A 5,942-nucleotide genomic window follows, 5' to 3' on the forward strand; every position below is an offset into this window, starting at 1 on the left:
TCTGGTGAATATGGAGGGTGGGGTAACACATCCCAGCCGAGCTGCAGCAATTTTTGTCTGGTTCCCAAAGCATCAAGTGCCGCAAAAGAACTTTCCTATCTTCCATTTTAAAGGGTTACAGAATTAACACAGGTTATAGGAACATATACCTTCTTCCACGAAAAGATAGCTTAAACTGTGCTCAAAATGGAGGTGTAGTCAAATCCTATTTAATGGACTCAACCATGTTCTAAAATAAGTCGAAATGTAAGCTACTATAGATCGGCACAAACTTTCCAGACAACCCAATACTTATTAGCACTATGACCCGGCGTTGCCGGGTCTAGTGCTAGTGCTTGTTGTTCGTTGCCGGGTCGCAGTAAAAATTTCTCACTAAATCAAGAGCTAAGTTTCTTATCACATTTCAGCCTGGGCCTGTTTTGTTGTTTATGAGCTAGTTGGAGCTTTTTATGAGAGTAATTAATAATCATTGGACTTCACACCTGGAACGGCATAATCATAGAAATTTAGCGGGACTGTGCACATGCCATTAGTCGGACAAAAAAGGAGGCAGAAGAAAGCGAAAAACTCGAATTTGGCCGCAAAATAAATTATGGACATAAGGGGTCGGTTTATCGATTTTTTAATGGCTTTCTGGGGTGACTGGGAAATGAAAAGATCTTCACGACCACCCTCAGACAGTTCTGAAAGCCCATAGAAAATGACAGCCTTTTACGTGAAAAACTGTGGATTTGTATAAAGGACACACAGACACACAGATACACAGATACACAGACATTTTGCCGTTTCTAGATACAGAGATTTTATTGACCCAGAAAGGAAGAAAAGCAAAGTCCGATGGCTGTTGAGCTCAGAACATAAAGAGCTGGAAGAACTGCTGTTAAGCCTTTTGTTAGGCGCGGTAATGATTCTGCCATCTTACCACCGTAATTAGCAATTTAAACATTAATTAGATTTTAACATTCGTATCAACCCCTTCCATCACTAACTAACCCCTCTCTCTTTCTCTCACGCTCTCAGCTATTTCATCTCTCTCTCTCCCTCTCCTTCCCTCTCGTTCTTTCTCACGCTCACGACTTGATTAATGTCCCCTGTTTCTCTCTTATAAATATCATCTTTTTTCTAAACTCTCTCTCCCCCCGTCTTTGTTTTTTTTTTTTCTTTTCTTTCTCTTTCTCCTTCTCGACTACCTCACTTCTCTTTCTCTTTTTCATGCTGCTGCATTCTGTCTCTCTCTTTCTTTCTCCTTCTCTCTCTCTCTCTCTCTCTCTCTCTTTCATAGTTATCTCTTTATCTTATAGTTCTTAGCTCTCTCTCTCACTCTTTCTCTCATATTGTTCTAACCTCTTTCTTTTTATAGTTTTTAGCTCTCTCTCTCTCTCGCTCTCTCTCTCTCTCTCTCTCTCTCTCTCCCTCATGCACACATAGTTCTTAACACTCTCTCTCCTCTCTCACATACATAGTTCGTAGCTCTCCCTTTTTCATAATTTTAAACTCTCTCTCTCTCTCTCTCTCTCTCATACTTCTTAGCTGTTTTTCTCAAAGGTTTTAGCTCCTTGTTTCTCATCACCTACTTTTTCTCAGTCTCTCTCTCATCAGTTTTACTCCTTTTTCTCATCTCTCACCCTCGCTCTACTCTCTGTTCTCTCTCTCTCTCTCTCTCTCTCTCTCTCTCTCTCTTTCTCTCTCTTTCTCCTATCTTAACACTCACACTTTCACGTCCTCCCAAATCTCACACTTGCTTCCGTTTTCTCTCATCCTCCCTCATTTCTCCATCCTCCCTCATTTTTCCATCCCCCCTCATTTCTCCATCCCCCCTCATTTCTCCATCCCCATCTTTTCTTCTCCCGACGAACGCTAATAACATTATTTATTACAAAACGATCGTAAACAACTAATATTGAAAGAATCCCGACTCATTTACCGAAACCTTCTTTCTATGGTGTCTTAATTGGCATCAATCTCTCTCAAATTCTTCCCCACCTTATCTTTAACAATCTACACTCCTCACTTTCTCACACTTCAATTCTCTCCCTCTTTCTCTCTCCTCCATCTCTCCCTCTCTCTTACTTTCTGCTTTTGCCTCGTCTTTTGTATTTAGTAGGGCAAAAATAATTAAAAATGCTTTGGTGGCGGGGAGCAAACAGCAGTAAATGTATTGTTTTCTCTTACCCATCTTTCATTAGTCTTAACCATTCCAGTCTAAACCTTCCCATTATAGTTCCATCTAGTCTTAGCCATTTCAGGAACAACAAAACGTGTCCGTCTTGGCTTTTATTTTCCATAAAAAATTTCATTATTTTAATTATTTTTTTTTTGTTTCAAAGATTTTATTTGGGAAATAAATCATTTTAACACCATCCCATCTTTCCAAGGTTGAAAGAAAAACAATTTTCATTATTTTACATTTTTTTTTTGGAAAAAAATTTCTTTGATCTCGATCCAAACTCTAACAAGGGGTTGTTTTATGTAAGTGACTGGACCCATTAAAATTAGCAGCTAAATGACTCTGGAATCATACCCATTGTACACTACAGTATCAAAATGAGAAGAACACTCTAAATCTATCGAATTAAGGTGACTGTGTTTTCTATGATTCTCAGTTGCTGATCCTGTTTGCGCAGCACAACACACACACACAGCGTGTGTGTCTCTCTCTTTCTCTCTCTCTTTCTCTCTCTCTTTCTCTCTCTTCCCTCTCTCATCTTCTCTCTCTCTTTCTCTCTCTCTCTCTCTCTCTCTCTCTCTCGCTCTCTCACTCTCTCTCACTCTCACTCCTTTCCAAAATTTCGGGCCTTGTGCCTACAGGAAGGAGAAAGAAAGCACACGCACACACACGCATACATACATACATACATACATACATACATACATACATACATACATACATACATGCATACATACAGACAGACAAAGGTTGTGTGCCGTCTGTCTTTACGTTCTGAGTTCAAATTCGCCGAGGTCGACTTTGTCATTCATCTTTTCGGGGTCGATAAACTAAGTAACAGTTGCCTACTAGGGTCGATCGAATCGACTGGCCCACCTCCCCAAAATTTCGGCCCTTGTGCCTAGAGTAGAAAAGAATAATAATAATAAAGCAAGCTGGCAGAAACTTTAGCACGCCGGGCTGAATGCTTAGCGTTATTTCGTCCGCCGCTACGTTCTGAGTTCAAATTCCGCCGAGGTCGACTTTGCCTTTCATCCTTTCGGGGTCGATTAAATAAGTACCAGTTACGCACTGGGGTCGATATAATCGACTTAATCCGTTTGTCTGTCCTTGTTTGTCCCTTCTGTGTTTAGCCCCTTGTGAGTAGTAAAGAAATAGGTATTTCGTCTGTCATTATTGTTCTGAGTTCAAATTCTGCCGAGGTCGACTTTACCTTTCATCCTTCGGGGTCGATAAACTAAGTACCAGTTACGTACTGGGGTCGATCTAATGACTGATCTTCTCCCCACAAAATTTCGGGCCTGGTGCCTAGAGTAGAAAAGAATATCATCATCATAGTAGTCGTCGTCATCGACGTCATCATCATCATCAGTATAAATACCACCACCACCACCATCAACAACAACAACAACAACAAAAAAAACCATCAGCAGTAGCAGCAGCATCGCCATCATCATCATCATCATCATCATGATCGTCGTCATCGTTGTCGTCGTCGTCGTCATCGTCATCATCACCATCATCATCATCAACAACATCATCATCAACATCATTACTTCCACCTGTAATATAACAAACCCTCAGTAGCAGTTCACAATTGAAACAATGACAAACAAATATCTGACATCTGTCATAGTTAAGTAGTGTGAACTTTGGCATTCGAAGGCTTGAACGGTTTAGTTGAAGTGGGTTAACGGATAGTGTCATAGAAGATAAATATGGTTGCACGTATAATTATAAATATATATATATATATATATATATATGTGTGTGTGTGTGTGTGTCATGTATGTGTGTGTGTGTGCATGTGTTTGTGTGTGTATTTATATATAATATATGTATGCCTTTTTCTTCTTGTAGTTTTGTTCGAGTGAAACAGATTTAATAATCGATGGCTGAAACATTTTTTTTCAAAATGAATGATTTTTTCCAGGATTTTCTTTTAAAGAAAATCTAAATTTTAGTCATCTGTAGGGGCACGAACTTACTCTAGACAAGTTTACGAAAGACCGAATCCCTAGGGCGTAGGGATACTATAGAGAACAGAGTCACAGTTTCTCTAGACATGACGCTTGGTTTAAGCACAGGTTCAAACAGGACATCCTACAAACCAAATGAAACGCTGTTTGAGATAAACATGTATTTCTACCACTTGTCTATGGTACTTAAAATCCTAACGTTTGTCAGTAAGGTGATTTCGAACCTATCCTCAAATAATATGTTTTTTAAGCAGCTTCCTGTCTCATGACAATGAGTCTCTGGCAGCCAGTTAGGTTACAAACCCAAAATCCACAAGAGAAACTTCCACTGAGATGTTCTCTGGTTCCTTCCCAGTTTGTCACTCAACGTGAAAATTTGCATTGGAAGGGCTTTTCTTAGAACAGAAAATAAGCATTGCACACAGAATCATATACGAAAATATGCAACAGGAACAAGCCTTTCATTCGTAATGAATGCCTATTATAGATAAAATGTTAGTGAGTACCCCTAGGCTTCGGACGGGTGCAGGTTGCTTATGTATGATTTTCAGTGAGTGTTCAGTGAATGATCAATATATCACAGAAGCAGCTGTCTACGAAGCAGCCCTGGTAATAACCAACACCAGTGGAGCGACACACATATAGAAATATGTTGGGACAACAGAGGGTTCCTTTCAGGCCAGAATATAATTATCGCAACTCAACATTTATAATTCAAGAGATTAGCAATGATACAACTTTAGGCAGCTACATATGGGGATTAAAAGAAAAAACAGCATAATTTAAAATCGGCTGAAGATTTGCTGCCTAATATTAACTGGATCACATCTGAAAGGAAGTAGCCATTGCAAGCTTTGCTTGGTGGAAAGATCATTCTAAAAATTTCATCTAATGTGTTCAGAACACAAAAGTGAAATATTTGGTGACTGCATTCATGAGCGGAAAATTATTTGGAAACTTGGTCGTTTCCAAATAACAACTGACATACATGCACACAGCTGACATGTTTCATCCTCTATTTACTTACTATATGTCGTTCTGGTTATTTTCAACATCACAGAGCCAAAGATCTACATATACTTTCACCATAAAAAAGACCACGTGGTCCCAGTCAGCATGTCTGAACGGTCGTTAACGTTACTAAGTGTAATAAGCCGACGAGCTGGCAGAATCATTAGCCCGCCAGACAAAATGTTTAGCGACATTTCGTCCGTCTTTACTCTCTGAATTGAATGCATACGTTCACACACTCTTCACACATATTTATATGTATGTATATATGTATAATTTTTTGCAAGTTGATTTTGTCTCTTTGTCTTCTCTCCTAGTGCTGTATGAATATTTGATGTGATTTTAGAGTCAAGTTTTGACTGCTATATCTAGCATGATGGTATCTTTTAGATACCCTATTTATTTTACTTTACTAATAATTGTTACTAATTATAATTTTACTAATAATTATTACTTATGAGGTTTTTATTCCCATGCTAGCCACTTGATACGATCGGTATTTTAAATAACGATCTTATTCTTATTTATATGAATTTATGTATCTATGTATGTATACATGTACTTGTTACTAGCTATAATATATAACATAACTGGTCAGAATGGTGGCGTCAGTTTGGTAGCGACTTTACACATAATATTAATGATTTCCAATTTTTGCACACAGCCAGCAGCTTCGGGGGAGAACGCAAGTCAATTACATCGACACCAATGTTCAAATGGAACTTATTTTACAGACCCTGGTGGATTACACACACACATATATATGTATGTATGTATGTATGTAT

Source organism: Octopus sinensis, linkage group LG11 (assembly GCF_006345805.1).
Source record: "Octopus sinensis linkage group LG11, ASM634580v1, whole genome shotgun sequence".
Lineage (NCBI taxonomy): Eukaryota > Metazoa > Mollusca > Cephalopoda > Octopoda > Octopodidae > Octopus > Octopus sinensis.